Here is a 17,467-nt window from a genome sequence, read left to right as displayed (position 1 = left end):
ACAGGTACCAAAAAACAAAAAACAAAAAAACAAAACCCAAGACTATTATCATAAGAGAAATACTGAAGAGTAAAAGAAGAAGGGGGAAGGCAGCATATTTAATAACCAGTTCTGGAAAGAACTATAAGAAAGTACTGACTCTTTATCTCTGAGCTTCCCAGCAACCAAAGCAAAAATTTATGGAAGAGAAAATGGCACATGGTGGTGTTTATTTTCCCATGTTGCATGTTAGATTCAAATTTTCCCCAGGGATTTAGAAGTTAAGTATATCATGACATTGGGAAAAATCTACTTAGATTTCAGGTTTTAATTCTAGGGCTATCAATCCTGCACTTGGAATACCTAACATCTGAATCTATCCTGCATGGAAGTGTTCATATTCCTTTCAATCTGTTAATTAATACCATAGTTTATTTTCCTATCTCTACATTTACTTTAACTAGCGTCCTGGGCCAGAGTTGTTTTTTTCCACATGGAATAAAAAATAGTTTTTGTTTGTTATCTTTCTATCAATGTAGTATGAAATTTAACATATTAAAAAGAAGCAAAAATAATTTTACTTAATAATAAATCTTTCATTAAGAGTGTAGGATTTATACTCATGTTCCCCTATTTCCCCGATTCCTTTATGCTAAATCAGGGAAAGGGACATTATTAAGCAAGCAACGGGTCCTTGTTTTTAGCTATTATAAGCAACCTTTTTTTTTTCTTTGGCTGGTTATGTTTTTTTAAATTTTTTTTATTTATTTATTTTTTCTTTTCCATAGTAATTTATTTGTTCCCTTTAAAGTACATTTATTTTTTTAAAACATCTTTATTGGAGTATAGTTGCTTTACAATGGTGTGTTAGTTTCTGCTGTATAACAAAGTGAATCAGCTATATGTATACATATATCCCCATATCTCTTCCCTCTTGCGTCTCCCTCCCACCCTCCCTATCCCACCCCTCTAGGTGGTCACAAAGCACCGAGCTGATCTCCCTGGTATGCGGCTGAGCTATTATAAGCAATCTTTACTAATCTTTGATAGTCTAACTTCCATTTACTTTAAGAAAGCAAACATAATTTTCTTTCCTATTTCAGCAGTGAAATTAATTGGAATCTAGAATTAACTTTCTCCTTTCTTTCAGCCATCCTATTTATGAGTAAAAGAACGTTTAAAAGTAGACTCTGTGTGTGTGTATGTGTTTGTGTGTGTGTGTGAAGTGCTCTGTATATGATCTAAAGAGAGATTTACACAAGGAGCACCTGCTCCTTCCATTTTCAGTGACAGGACTTAAATACCTTTTATCTTGAAGAAAAAGTAACAAAGAGCTAATGTATACTCAGCTCATTGTTAAAGGGTGATTTATGAGTTTTCCTGTTTGGGATCAAGAGAAAAGACAGGAGAAAGTGTTTGGGAAAGGGGCAGCCGAACTGGGGCAAGGAGTGCCCATCCCCAGCCCTGCTCCAGCCACTGCAGAGGTGGTAGGTAACAGCCTGGTGCATCTTTACCATCACTCCTTGTCTCCTGTGTAGGAGATGTGCCTCTTTGGGCAAAAACAAAACAAGTTCATTCTTTCTGTCACTGTATTAGTCACAGTCATTAATGTCAGTTGCCTCAACAGACAAATCCCCCAATCTCATGGCTTAGCACAGCAACAGTAGATCTCTCGCTCCATCAGTGTTCAGTGCTGGTTGGTGGAGGTTTCTCCAGAAATGAGCTTGAGGACTCAGGTTTCTTTGTGATGTTACCATTGCAACACAAGGCTTGATAATTACCCTGGGAGAGGAAGAGAGCAATGGAGAAGAATCACCAACTCTAAAGTGCCTAGACTCAAGTGACTCATCACCTTTGTTTACCTCCCATTTGTCATACTCAGTCACATGGCTCTAGCTCAGTGCAAGAGAAGCTGGGAAACAAGGGGATTAAATAAGGAATTGACGTGATATGGGAACTGGAGACATCATTTCCTTGATATCTGAGAAACATGTTGTGAAACCTAAAACTGATTTCCATAATGAGTCAGAGAAGGCTTCCTGGAGGAAGTAGTTGAGCTGAGCTTTTCCATTTGAGTAGGAGTTTGGTCAAGAAGGGCACTTTAGGCACAAAGGCCTATTCTCCTGTTGTGATAGTCAAATACCAAAGTATGTGCCAGTATGCTGTGAAATAAAGGCATATTGTTATCAATAATGTGCTTTTGGTCAGCAGCAGTCTTCGGCCAGGAGTGGCAAAGACTTATTATTTTTAAAATTTAGGATGTTGCTATTAGAAGTTATAGTGGAAGCTCCTATAGAGCAGCATGTCTTTCTTCTGATCTCTCCACCAACTTTTCCAAGCACCTGGATCAGGGCCTGGTCCAATGTAGACATTCCATAATTATTTGATGAGCAAATAATGGAACTTGCAAAGGACTCAGCCCAGTGTGTCTATTTCCTTTTTCCTGGAAAAAAAGGAGAAGCTGACTGTGGCTGATCTACACAGAACTTTGAATGACTTACATCAATAAATTGACACACTGCACAATTAGTCAATATACATAGTGCTCTTTATGCATGTAAAATCTGATATTGAATAAAAGCCAAAGAAATATAGTTTAGATCTTTTAGTAAAATAAATTTTTTGTCTTCTAGAATATCACTTTGGCTCTTATAACAATGTAAAATTATATTAATTTAACTTTTATTTAGGATCTACTATTTCAGACAGAGGCTGTTAATGTTTACACTGTTTATAAAGAAACAACTTGAGAGGAAAATTTATTATGCAAGTAGGATTCCAAAGAGAATGAACAAACTACTTAGGGAAAAAGTAGTCTATGATCATGGAATGTTTTTCATTGTTTCTTTCTCATATCCTTGGAATCATTAGAACCAACCGCTAGTCTATACACTGAGTTCTGACACACATTAAGGGCCATCTTTTCATTAATGATTTGTTGAACATCTGTCCTAAGTATGACTAAGTAGTTTAAAATATTCAGTGACAAAATGCATTAACAAGTGACAACCAAACCTGTTTCTCCGCCTGCAAGGAAATTTAAGAATAACTATTTATCCTGTCTTGTTTCTCTCAGAAACTCCTGTATTGACCAACAAATAGAAAAATCTAGATTTTATTTCAACATATATTATCATCCTTGACAAGTGTAGAAACTGAAAAGGAGGGAAAAATAAAGCTCAGTGTATAGCTATTTTAGCAGACTTTGATCATGTTGGAATATGGGCAGTGAATAAAGACTGATAAACTCATAGAGTTCTTTGCCATGAAGGCTACTTTAGCGTGAAGCCAAAAAAATGAGAGGGGTAGGCTGACTTTTCACAGATTTAACCAAGAACAATGACACCATTTGCAACCACAGTACAGAGCCAAAAAAATCATTGCCAGCATGCCAATGTATACTCCCTAGAGAATAACTGGAAAATGAGAAACGCCTGTCAGAGATTAAGTTCTATTTCTAATGGGAGCTCAGAGCAGACTGATGTCTTTTTAATGAAAATGAACATATCACAACAGATGAGTTTTATTTGTTAGTTTCAATGTGAGCTCTTTAGAACTCTGGTCATTGGATATATGCTTTTTAAAAGGCAAATTTCACAATGTGATAAGCTTAGCCAATTTTGGAACCAATGTAAATGAAACATTTAGTGGACCAAATGTCAGGGAATCCAGCATTATCAAAAAATAAAGGAACACAAAGCTATTAATACCAACTGATAAAAAATTAGAGATTAATCACCATTTTCTCCATTTTATACATGCTTTCATCATAATAGGTAACATGTAAATAGTTACTTTGTGTCAGTCACTATTCTAAGCACTTTATAAGCATTAACTCATTAAACTCTCCTAAGAACCCATTTTACAGGGGACAACACTGAGGCGCAAATAGATTAAATAACTTGATCAAGGTCACACAACTAGTGAGCTGTGAAGTTGAGATTTGAATCCACATAATCAGGCTCCCGAGACGGGGCACTTACCTCAGTACACTCCTCTGCTTTTAGTGAATATATTCTTCGTTGAATGCTTTTGGTCAATATTCCCTGGACTCAAGTAGGCCTTACACTGAAAAATAGAAGACATTTTTAGGAAAAGAAGAAAAAGCATGATCACAACAGAACCAAAAAACCTAATCATAATATTAAATGCCGTTCTCAGGACTGATCTTTAAGCCAGACATATTGGATAACATAAGTTTTCAGTCACTACCTTAAGATATGTGGGGAAAAAAAATTGAACCATGGAGAGTTGCAAAGTGGTAGCTATTAGGGCAGCCCAAATTGTTTCTCCAAGAGAAAGTAGCCAGCAGTTAAGAAAACAAAAACAAAAAATGTGTAGGACACTTTGCCCTATTGTCTTGGCTTCTGTTTTGGCTCCCTTGACCTGGTAAATATGACACAACTCATTAGGACAGACCTTGATAGAGGAAGTGTCGGCCATAGTAGCTCAATATTTCAACTTGAAGAATTTTATTCATTAATGGTAAAGTAGACAGTGACTGAGATTTGGGATTCCAAACCCCAGATACCACATTGTCAGTGTCCAGTGCGTGGCCTCAGTCTTATCTATAAAATAAGAATGCTAAAATGGTCGCTTTATTGGTTTTTTTTAAAGTGTTAAATGAGATTAAACATGTGGGTACATTATGAAGGCACTTTTTAACTGAAAACAGATAATAGTTGATATTATTAATCTTAAATACCTCCATGTGACTTGATAGGTTTTAGAATTCTTTAGGGCAGTGGAGGTGCTTAAATTCTTTGTGTAAAATTTTCATTTTGTGACTTTGAATGACATAGTCGTATTGATCACTCCCCATTCACAGAAAATTGGTATGGGTATACTCAGAGTTGCTAGACAAAATCCCTGAAGAAGTATCATCTAAAAGGTGAGCTAGTACAACCTAACCAAAACAACAACAACAAAAGAAAAAAAAAAAAACAAACCCCAAAAGCAATAACTACAGCAACAAACTCAGAAGCACAAAGGTCGGAGAAAGGAGCCAAGAAGGATTTGGTGAAGGGGTTGGAGCAGGAGAAGTTAATCCTTGGTTTAATATGGCAATCAACTCAGCAGGATTCAGGAGAATAGCAATGGAGATACCAATGGATTTATCTTTTTTTAAATGAGCAACTGGAAATAATCTATGACTTAGGCAAGTTGCCTTACTTCCCTGGGCTTCAATTTCAAAGCTATGAGAAAAAGATGATTGTGAGTAAATAAACTCTAAAGTACCTCCTACCACTACACTCTGGTTTTTACGATCTTTCTATGATTCTACCTCAATGTATTTGTCATGAATTTCTAAAATCTACTTTTTCTTTTAATGCATTCATTACCTCTGTTTGCACATGGTAGTTGCCTTCTTGTGAAATAAGATATCAAGATAGGCATGTATCAAAATACAATATATATTTGACATCTCTAAAGAAAGTAGAAGCAATTAACCACATAATTCAGGCAGCTGTTCCACAGTTCACTGGTCTTACGTGATGGTGGAGAAGAAGCCAAAATATTATGTGATAGAAGGAAAAAAGGGAAGGAAGAAGAGAATAAACCAAGGTCTTTCTTTAGAGAAGTAATCATTTTCACCCTCCTTGGCTGAGTTGCCATGGTCCCCAAATCGGAAGAATTAGTATCGAAAAATTGCGCAAAAATTGGTCTACACGAAGTTTGGGGATTTTCTTCAATGAGGCCCTGAATAAAAACCTTAAGATTACATAGCTGACTAGCCTCAGTCTAACACTGCATAGAATAAACTGTTACTCCAACACAAATACAGAGTGGTAACAGGAGATTGATCAACTTTGGTAGAAAATTTCAGCTTTGATGCCAGAAATTCAAAATTATCCTGGCAGAGGAGAAGGATACACTTAATGTTTTCTGGAAGAAGCATGCAAATTACCTCATTCTTAAACATTCCCTGGAGGCCATTATTATTTTTTTATCCCATTCCCAAGCATTACTCACGAAGTGGTGGAAAGGGATGACCAATTTCTTAAAATGCTCTTGACAGTGTTTGGTGTTTATAATGTATATTGTAGCCTTAGCTGGAGGCCAGGTACATTTACACCAGGCTATTTATACTTCTCTAGCTTTGTTCTGCTCTGTCCTTTCCTTTCCTTTCCTTTCCTTTCCTTTCCTTTCCTTTCCTTTCCTTTCCCTTTTTCCTTCCTCCCTCCCTCCCTCCCTCTTTCTTTCTTTCTTTCTCTCTTTCTTTCATCATGGATATCGTTTTAATTCACTTTTTTAAAACCAGCTCTAACATCTTATGAGTCACTCGTCTTACATCCATTATCACTGTGCTGACCGTCTCCCTGGAAGGTTGCCATGAAGCAGTCTCTGCCCAGCTCCAGCTCTTCCTGCCCTAGGACTTATTTCAGGAGAATCAGCATCTTGGCATCTTGGAAGTTAGATGGCTGTAAGCCTGCTCTGATGCGACTGGGACCCTTGGAAATTACAGCTCCGTTTCCACATCTGTAAGATCCTGGAAATGAGGGTATGAGAAGGTAAGAGCAGGGAGCCTCGACGCTCTCTTCCATCTTTCCTGTCCTGTGGTTCAGAGCTTACCTTTCTGAATTTCCTTCTGCTGATGCCTGAGCATATCTGCTGGATCCAGCTTAAAACACTTTGATATCAACATCCAACAACTCCCCGAGTGGAAACATGTCTCCTCTTAGACTAGTTCCATCTTCTGCCAACTTGAAATCTGTGCTATTGAATCCATTTATTTTCCTCTTACATTCTCTCAGTAAATGTCATGTCCTGCATAGCACTTGATTCCTTAAAATCACTGTTAGAAATATTTGATCAAAGAGTAAAATCATATGTTGGTGCTGGAATGTGTATGCCACTGAATTACTTTTATATCAGGATAACTTATATATAACCTGGAATTTTAAGTTCAGTAGAACAGGCAATGCATTTGTTTGGAGGGCAGGACCATTAAAGTCAACTATTTTTTTTCTTGTTTGAATTGGATAAGATTGTACTATGTCCTTTACGTCACAGTAGCACCCTAGTGGTTATCATATTGCATTAGTTACATGAGTTTTCAGGGAACATTATACAGTATATACTGCCTCCAGTAAATACACCAGTCATGCTTATGGTTACATAGTCAGCGCCAGGAAATTTAGGATGACATTCCCTGCAGGTTAGTAATTCTACCCATTATTTATATTGGTTTGATTTGAAACTAGATGAGGCTAAGTATTTTTGAAGAGTTTTCTGACAGAATTCTAGAAAAACTAGAGAATGAATATTTAAAATGGGTTAAATATCTTTGGGTTTTCTTTTTGTTTGAGATCACCTAAATTTTGTCATAAAGTCAAATTATTGAGAAAGTCAGGAGAGGACTTACGCGGAACATAAGGTACAAACACATCTCATCCGTAAATTGAAGCCACTCATAAATAACAGTCTGACTTGGGTGTGCACTTACAGCCTGCTCCAGGGAAACAAAATTATCCCAATTCTTAAAAAATGGAGAAAAAAATTAGTAATGAGGCTGTGACAGAGGAGTTGAAGCAGATGTGGAAATTGTGGGACATCATCTTGGCAGTTGAAGTAAGCTTACCAGCTGGATGTCTTCTGAAAGTGGGAATTTATCACGTTTAAGCCACAATACAGAAGTCAGGGCTTGAAAATGGTTGTCATAACAACACAAGATTTTGATGCAAACACTAGACAATTGTAATGAATTTGACCAATAAAGTCTGTGCCGCCATAGCAAATTAGGACTAGATTATTTTGAGCTTCTAAACTAACATCTTACTTCCAAGGAGATCAAACTATTTCACATCTTCTAGCCTATTTACCTCAAGAGGAAATAGAAAAATAAAGAGGCTGATCATCGAGGCTTCCCCTGAGCTACACCATTTTGTTTTGTTCAATAATCTACAACTACCTACGTCCCCCGTGAGAGGGTGCCTATACCTAGTGTCCAAAAGGGGCAATACAAGCACAGAGAAAAACCAGATTCTGCAAGTTTGTTTGTTTGTTTTGGCAGTTTAGGTATGGTATCTGACTAGGAAGGATTGCATGGGCTTCTAATGTATAAAAGGGATACTACTTAGTTCACAAGATTGGTGTGTTAAGTGAGATGTTGTGTTGGTTTTGTGTCCTGGGCACTTGGTGGATATCAGCCTTCCTTTCTCTTCCAACTTAAGCTGTTTGCTTCTCTGTCAATTATGAAAACCATTGCAAGCAATGTGAAGAATTAGTAGCTGTGTGACCATGGGCAAGTTATCTAAACATGAAGGAGATGGATTATCAGGGAAGTCAAATAGGTTTCAACTCTCATGCATCCTTTGCTTTGGTAGATCTCTGATCCTTTGGACAGTTTCAGAATCTGTGATCTGGCTCCATGTTCTGCTAACAGCAAAGCTAGCCACGGCATTGTGAGGAGAGAAGGACACTCGTGGGTCCTGGTTTTGCCATTGCTGGACTAGGTGAAGTTCAAGACTACACCTAGAGCTATCATTCTGCTCTCCTGTTTGCATCATTTATCAGCCTTCTCTGTCCACTTACAACTTTTTTCATTGCCCTAGAACATTCTAAGTCTTCTGGAATGTTTTCCAAAAGTTTTTTTTTTTTTCTTTCCTCATTTTCCTTATGATACTCAATAGATATCTCAATAGATATCTTTTTCCTTTTTCATACCTTATGTGAGGGTTTATCTGAAAGTAATATTATCATGTTTGTCAAGAACATGAAAATTTGGGAAAGTAGCATTCAGTGTGATTTCTCAATATTAAAAATAAAATGAAATGCGCAAAAGTCATTTTGTTTCTGAGGTAATGTGCTATTAAAGTGGTGAAGTCACTATTAGAATGTAAACTTCAAGAGGGCAAGAACTTTGGTCATGAAGAGTGTCCGAAACAAAGTAGGTGTTTACCAGCATTTGGTGAATGAACAAATGAGTATCTGCTGAATTGGGTTAGGAGAGACTCTTGGAACATCTCTTGGCTTGAGAATCTCAGACAGTGACCTCACCACTCTAACAGCACATTGTCTCAGAAACAAAAAAGAAACCAAGTTGAATAATACTTTCCTGAGTTTTCGTGTTCTTGACAAACATGGTAATATTACTTTCAGACAAACTTTCATATAAGGTATGAAAAAGGAAAAAAGATATCTATTGAGATATCTATTGAGTGTCATAAGGAAAATGAGAATAGTGATTTTGGGCTAGAGTAAAAGCTGAAAGTTGGTTCCTAGGTTTAGAGGCCGAGTCCTCTGATGATGAGTTCCGGGGATTGCCTTCCTGGAAAGGTATTTGGGATGTGCTAGATGACTCATCACACCCATAGACCTCAGCCTTTCTTTTGCTTCCCAATGACAGCTTCTGGTTGATTTCAGATGTTCACTCGAAGATTTTCACTTTCTCCTCCCTGAAACTTAGTGCTAAAACATAGTTGTAACTTAATGGCCATGGGAACTCAGAAGAGAGAATTTGAATTGATAAAAAAATGGCATCACACAATAGTTATGAGGAATAACTTATATATATGATTTTGACAAGAAATTATTAAATATATTATAGGAATTACAGTGTCATTATTCTTTGGATCATCACAATATAACTCATCACTTATGCTATCGGATTCAATTCAACTTAATCTGATAAGAATGTATTGGGTGCCTGCCATGAGCCTAGCTGTGTAAAATATGGCTGGGCTACAAAGTATAAAATGTAATGAGGGTAGGCTGTCTGATTGCTTCTTTGTTAGGGTTGCTTCTCTAAGTACATTTCTATTGAATTTATATGTTGGCATTAAGTTGTATTAAGCCATTCTAAAAATTATCACTGCTTTTTTTTTCTGGGAAAAATGTTCTGCAAATATATAAATTCAAAAAATAATATGAAGTATACACTGATGTATTCCATAAGCAATAAAGTTTCTGAATAAATATATAATACATAAATCTATGTCTTTCTATCATGAAAATATATAAGTTTAAGGTCCTGATAATTAATTTATTTCTTACTGGTGTATATTCCAAACAATTTTTAGAAAATGAAATATAATAGCTAAAGAAAGAAAGAAACAGCAGTTGATCATTTTACAAATGGATGATGAGAATTCCTTTTGTGAAATGCTGAAGAGATGTTTCTTGCCCCTCTCATTGGTCAGCTTTGGTAAAGTTCGTTTTTTAAAATTCAAATTCTGTCAGTCATTGTCTAGGTTCAGACAGATTCACAAAGGAATATTTTTTTAAAAATTGTGGGCACTTTTGTGAAGTTGAAGTTTCCAACCAAATTCAAGCCTTTTGGCATTGGATTAACATATTGTGTTCATGTTCACATTCATTTATACTTGGCAGATTGCGACTTCCTGTTTTGAGGGGGGGAAATGCTAAAAACCTTTAGTTTAAAAAAAAGCTGAAAAACTTCTAGTTTTAAAAAAGACTCACAAGGCTTTTGAATGTCAAATGGCTCTTACAGAAAAATATTTGATGAGTTAAGTGTAAAAAAATAAGAAACATATGGATTAAATTTCACTGAAAATGCACATGGGCTTAAAAATTAAGGGAGAAAGTACTTGGCAAAATGTGGTTTTGGTTTTGCCAAATCCAGAGTTTGAAAATAGATTAAGACATTGAACAAACCCAAACCATACCTGGCTTTAGCCATCTGCTAGCCTGCCATCTACAAAAGCCTTCTGACGAGGCCAGGCCTTTATAAAACTGTTGGTGACACCTGAATTTGCCATATGGTGTCGTTTAGTGCCTCTGTAGGCCAGCTACCTGGAATGTGTAAATTCACAGCCTCAAATGTTGTTAACAGATTTGTTGTGACGATACTTCTAAGTGTAAACTGTTAATAAGGAAGGAATTAGTCTGAGACATGACTATTATTAATTCAATGGATGTTATATTTAAATATACAAATTAAGTATTTATAAAACTATACATTATAGTTGTAAATGTTAAACTTGTTTTATATCAAATTTAAATATTTGAATGTTACTATATTTAAATATTTTACTAAATTGTAGTACAGATTTATTAATAGTAATATGCCCTTGGGCATATCCCATAAATCTCCACTTTCTGATCTACTGAAACACCTTTTCTGTTCTCTTCTGATGCCTAGCATTTAGGGCATTTATCATGGTAATCTCCACGTATGTCTTCCCTCCTCTCTCAAACTTAAAATTGATTTTGTGAAGAATTTTTGTCTGATTTGTATTCTTATGTGTCAAAGATATCTAGACTAGTATATCTATCTAAATGAATAACTAGATGAAATTTATTGCATGTAAGGATAAATATCTTACAAAATATTTTGATACAATCTTAAAAATGAACTATTATACTATCCTGTCCAGAGCTATCTCTTCTAAGTTTCTTATAAATTTATAAATAGTGTAATTTTATATTTGATTAGAACTGATCTACACCCACTTCTGAGAAAGAACACGTTTATAATAAATTCCAACATCAAAATCTCAATTAAATAAATATATATCAAAGACTATACAACAGGTATGCTATACATGATATACATATATACATATATCATATACATATACAGGTTCGGATTGTCTTTTTTCCTCTGCTTCTTCAAAGACAGTGTAGCAATAAATTCATATGCTAAGTAATTAGAACTCCCCTGAAACACACACATGCTCCCACAGTCAACAAGGCTTTTAATAAATTAGTACCACTTCACTTTGCAAGCAGTAGTATGATGTGCCTACATTTTAATTGCACACATATTCAAAAGTTCCACATCTCTCTGTAGTGCTGACCACATTTCATGCCGGAGACACTTGGCCAAGACTCGATTCATATGTCCTACAGGGTTACATATGATGTGGCTCCTCTCCCACTGGGTTACACAGGATATGAGCTGGATCCTGGCGGCTTCTGAAGCAAGAATGAGAGAAGCTCTTGTGAAGTGAATTTAAAGAGAGAGAAAAAACCTTTCTCTGGCATTGAAGTCACTGGAAGTTTGGCATGTCTAACTGGGAGTAGACCTTGGCTCACAGAACTGAGAGATAGCTAAACAAAGATTTGTTCGATTTGATAAACTCCCTGGCTGAGACTGCCTTGCCAACTTTCTTTCTAAAGCAACTTTTCACAGCTGAATTATAAAACCTTGAAAATCAAGGGTTTGTAATGGAAATGCTGACAGATGCAACTAATGTGAAGTTGTACCAACCAAGCATTGCTATCATATTTTATAACTGTCTGAGAAGCTTTTAGAAAGGAATGGTACATTTGCTTCATGGGATCCATTTCCTTTGCTAAAAACTACCAAATGGCCTCATGGTAGACTCCGTCACACTTAGAACTGTCTTGATACTGTTTTTTAATAAAGAGAAATGTTGAAACTACCAACTTCCTGCGAGGCTTGAAAGCAACTGTTGCCTCACCCTATATTCTGGTTTCAAATTGATAAAGAAAACTCTAACCCTGCCATTGGTGCCTCAGTATTCATTATTTATGTGTCCTTGGAAAACTGTTCAACTTTTTAGCGATTTTACGAAGAAAGATGTTCATAGAGATGAACCTTCTTGTAACTTTTGACCAAATAGAAAAATTTACTGTAATATCAAACTGTCCATTGTGCGCCAGTAAGTGAAAGAAAATTTCAATGCAAAGTGTTACCATCATCTTAAAAGTGGTATAATTTCTGTACAGGTACAAAAGTACTAAGTTCCATTATACATCTTTTTGAATTCTTATTGCTTTTTTGTCGATTCTTAAATTTTATCTAAGGCCAAATATATTTTTAAATTAATTAATTAATTAATTTAATTATTTAATCAATTATTTATTTAGTTTTGGCTGTGTTGGGTCTTCGTTGCTGCACGCAGGCTTTCCCTAGTTGCGGCGAGCGGGGGGCTACTCTTTGTTACGGTGCGCAGGCTCTTCATTGTGGTGGCTTCTCTTGTTGTAGAGCCTGGGCTCTAGGCGTGAGGGCTTCAGTAGTTGTGGCACATGGGCTCAGTAGTTGTGGCGCACGGGCTTAGTTGCTCCGTGGCATGTGGGATCTTCCTGGACCAGGGCTCGAACCCGTGTCCCCTGCATTGGCAGGCGGATTCTTAACCACTGCACCACCAGGGAAGTCCCAAGGCCAAATATTGACCATATTTCATGTATGCTCAAATTAGATTTCATAAAAAATTATTGGTTAAAGACCACAGTCTTTGGGAAATAATTACTCACATAAATAACAAGCTACAGTGTTACTTATCCCTCTACAATAGCTGTGAGTTGACACTTGGATTTCTGAGAAAATCAAGAAGGTTTAAATATAGTTTAAATTCTAGACAAATCCGATGGATATCATTTACTGTAATATTCATGAAGGAGAAATGATTGCTCTGGAGGCAAAAGAAGGGCTGGTTGGTCAAACATTTACCTTTTGTTCTTTCATTTTTGTATAAAGGCCTTCACTTGGTTTGTGGGTTCCTCAGCAGAAAGGAGAAGTTACAGTTAACAAATTAATGAAAACCAAGTGATGCCTTTGAAGAATTCTTAAGTGAACCTTAACCAATGCCTTGGGCTACATGTTCAATGTGAACAAAAAAATTAAGGTGAACTGGCCACTGCTACTAAGAGTCAATTGACAGAATGCATGGGTCATTAATTTTGTGTCCTTTGTTTTGTCAGTGTGTTTTCGTGAGGCCTGGTAAAGAAAGTAAAACCACTGAAGCTGAAAATTGTCTGCTCTGTAGCTCATTTCCCCTCCCAGCATGCACTGACCCAAGGGAGTGGGCTTCAGGTCACCCGCCCCCATTTCCCTTCAAAACATTCCTGGCTCTTGCAAGTTTGATAACAGATCCAATGGGTTGGTGGAGTGGTTAATTCTTTGCAAGTTTGTGCTTAATCGTATGCAGAATGTAAGTACCAATAAAAATAAGATGTCCGCTCACACTGTTTTATTGTATTTTTAAAACAAATTTTGAAGGAGGCTCTGTAACCTCAGTTCCAGTCAATTATAGAAGGGGAGAGACTGAAACTTAAATTGGTTGGTTCACCTTAATTCCCTGTTGTGTCATTACACTGTGTGTAATCCCTGAGGGCCACCTTCTGGCTTTTTGTGCTATGAATGAGTGATAGAAAATGCCCATAATACGGCGGTGGTATCCTAGGACTCTGTTTGGCTTTAAATTATGTTTAAAGTCATTGTACCCAAAATGTTATTACTTATCAACAATTCCATAATTCCATATCAATGCAGTCCAGACTTTCACATTTTATTACCACATAACTTTATTTAAAAATAGATTCTTAAGGATCAAAGTTTTTAAAAGCTCGTTGCCATATCAGGCCAGATTTTCAAATCTCAGCAACACTTTTACAGTCCTTAAAGTAGAAAGGATACAGATTGGCTTGAATTAGAGTGAACATACCTCTGCCTCGGGCAAGGAGCCAGGGAAGATTTGCAGATCTTAAGCAAGGAATATTTGTAGGTTTTTTTGATTGAATTGTGCATAGTAGTCCAGAGATCATAGAACTGTGTGTTGTTCTGTCTTTTTCTTTGGATATTTATGTCCGTGTGCTTTGCTTATCAGTGGCGCTAGTAGGTGGCACTACATATCAGGTGTAGGGTTTTGAAACAGTCAGAAAAGGTTCTGTTATGGGAGTTTCTCTTCCATTTTTTATAAGCACTCATTATTCATTTATTTGACTTGGTAATCATTTTGGTGTTTGTTCATTCATTCACTCATTCATTCAGCAATTATGCCAGGTACATGGGTAGATGTTAGGTAGACAAGGATAAATTAGATAGTCTCTAGTTTAAGATATCTCAGTTTTGTGGGCTTTCAGACATATAAATAAATATGATACATTGTAGAATATGTTAGGCGATAGAACCTTTGTGAGAGAGGGGGATCCTGGAACCCTACCCATGGATGAGTCAATGAGTGGGAAGATGAATAGAGTTGAATTAGTTTTCTAAGGTTACCATCACAAAATACCACAGACTGCAAGGCCTTTCTCCTCGGCTTGTGGATGGCCACCTCTCTGTGTACTCACATGACCTTTCCTCTGTGTGTGTGTATCTCTGGTCCCTCTTTGTGCATCCAAATTTTCTCTTCTCCTGAGGACACCAGTCAGATTGGTTTAGGGCCCACCTTAATGACTCATTTTAGCTTAACCACTTTTATAGACCCTATCTCCAAATACAGCCACATTCTGAGGTATTGGGTTGGGGTTAGGGCTTCAATATATGAATTTTGGGAGGATGTAATTCAGCCCATAATGGTACTGAAGGAAGAGATGAATGGAGAGATGTCAAATAAATATGAGACAAAAGGGTATTCCCTGAACAATGCTTAGGAATGCATTCTTGAACATGTTTTACCATGTGTAGAAACGACTCTAAGACCAGGAATTCATGCAATGCAAACTGAGAGGTAGATTTAGCAGTTTTCTATTTTATTTGATAATTGCACATCTACTATATGCAAATCACTGAGCTAGGCTTTGCTGCAGGAGAACACAAGGAAGTGACCAAAGCAAATCATTTGGGGGTTGCCAATCTGTAGAATTTTAACATCTTCATCAGAGGGTCTCAATTCTAGCTACACATTATATTTACCCTCATAGATTTGGATTAATTGGTTTGGGGTAGTTTTCACAAATAATTTTAATATGATTCCAATGATGTTAAATGGTTTAAAATTTGTTAAAAATTCTGAAAGCAAACTTAATAAAAATAATAATAGCTAATATATTATTTTTATGCTGTGTCAGATACTATTCTAAGCTCTTACACGTATTATCTTAATAATCTTCATAATGATTCTATGATGTAGGTATCATTATAATAATTCTCATTTTAAAGGCGAGGAAATTGAGCAGCTCAGTAGAGCAACTGGTGACAATCACCTAGCTGGTATCATATTGATTCAAGCTTTGGTTTAATTTTATTCCATCACATTTTTAACAGAGCAATTTAGAGAAAAATATATTTTGTGTAGTCAGCCTTGGTGTCCCAAAATTCAGTTTATATATATGCCAGTAAGGTTTTTCCTTTTTTAAATTTCTCAGTGTCAAAAGTACTATAGCATATCCATCACATTTTAGTCCACATTTTGGGGGTTGTGAGCTAAGCACATAGTAAGTGTTTAATAAATGTGTATTGTCTAAATTGCTAATAAATTTTAGAAATTCTTTTAAGAACTTACAATGTCACAATGTAACATTGTTACGTTGTAACAATGAGTCTTGTACATTTCATTATATGCTGTTACATTGTTATAGTAAAGTCCTTTGTTAATCCTGGAATACAAAAATTAGGTAGTTAGCTTTTCTTCCACACAAGGATCTTTTTAAATGCTAGACAATTGCCAGAGAAATGGGTGTATGTTTCCTAATATTATTCATAGGATCTGGAGCTAGTGCACTCATAAACAAAGAACTGGCCCTATGTCTTTCATATGACGAGAGAGCTTACTGCAAAGAACAACAGCAATAGGCAGCAGACACATAGGAGGAGAGGTAAACACATGAAAAGGGTATATGCACTGTTTTAGTTAATAGGTGGGATGATTTACTTACGTTTTATAGTATATGATAGCATTTAACATATTTCTAAGAGTGGTAGGCTTGTGTGCTGCGTCCTGGTAAAGGGATGCTGTAACAGCTGTGGCTTGGGATGTACCTGTCCATGGAGCCTCTTGCCTTCCACATCAGGCATCATCTGCCAGATAAAGGGCTTGGGAATGTTGTGTAAACATAGTCTGAGCCTGAGACTGCCAGCCTCTCTTTTGCACCATTTTGTATTTGTGTAGCTTACAATGTGTTTTTCTAGGGGATGAAATAACTTGTTCAATGGCCTTTATTATTTATCAAAGCAAAAAACTGTTTTGTTCATCTGATAATGCTTTTAGAGAAAGAGTAGTTTTAATTTTTTTTTCAGTTAGGCTCAAAACTTTCCCCTACAATATGGATTATTTTTGGAAAATATTTTAATTGTATGGTTGCTGATTATCAATAAATCAGGCTCGGGGTCAGTATCTAAGAATGTTCCATTAACTCCAAAGAGAAACGTTCACTTTTATTTGGGGAAAAAGTCTTGGCAGACAAGTGGGGAACTACCAGATGGCGAAAGCTGTGCCTCATGGATTATAAGTTTTTCCCTCTCTTCTTATTGATGTCTTAAGCTGAACACGTTCCATCTGTCCACTCTCCATAATGAATAGCGACTTTTTTATTGTAAAGGTAACAAATTCCATATAGGATAAATTAATTCAAGCATATAATGAAATGTACAAGACTCAATGCTCTGTACTGTGTAGATTTTGAGGATTATGTGGGGAGGTGTGGAAATCCAATACAATTTCTAGAGCAAAGCATATTTCTACTTGGGGAAGGCATTTAAAAAATTCTCTTCCTAGACCTCAATTTTGTTCTCCTCTGAGGGATTAAAAATCTGAGTGATCGGTTGTTGGTATTGTTTGAATCTGATTTATCTTTTAAAGTATTAGTTTTATGAAAATGATCATTTAAAACTAAT

The 17,467-nt window shown here is 36.3% G+C and overlaps 1 protein-coding gene and 1 long non-coding RNA gene across 10 annotated transcripts in view; one reads left to right on the top strand and one right to left on the bottom strand.

Annotated features, from left to right (window-relative positions):
• The window catches only part of MECOM (MDS1 and EVI1 complex locus), a 565,106-nt gene that overhangs the window by 392,908 nt on the left and 154,731 nt on the right, over positions 1-17,467 (top strand). The window contains exon 1 of one of the 9 annotated variants that reach the window (XM_036851217.1): positions 6,357-6,491. The exons of 6 other annotated variants lie outside the window; for them this stretch is intronic. The gene's annotated coding sequence lies outside the window, so the exon portion shown is untranslated. Of the gene's footprint in view, positions 1-6,356; positions 6,492-16,428; positions 16,450-17,467 lie in introns of those variants that run through there. 2 more of the 9 variants (XM_036851216.1, XM_036851219.1) reach the window with 2 other exon arrangements.
• Positions 1,582-6,375, bottom strand: LOC118894724. The gene is made up of 3 exons (XR_005019740.1): positions 6,272-6,375; positions 3,963-4,047; positions 1,582-1,761 (listed from the first exon to the last, which is right to left on the bottom strand). It is a non-coding gene; the product is annotated as an uncharacterized LOC118894724 (long non-coding RNA).

This window comes from Balaenoptera musculus, chromosome 4, assembly GCF_009873245.2.
Source record: "Balaenoptera musculus isolate JJ_BM4_2016_0621 chromosome 4, mBalMus1.pri.v3, whole genome shotgun sequence".
Taxonomy (NCBI): Eukaryota; Metazoa; Chordata; class Mammalia; order Artiodactyla; family Balaenopteridae; genus Balaenoptera; species Balaenoptera musculus.
This window is presented reverse-complemented; position numbering and strand designations above follow the sequence as displayed.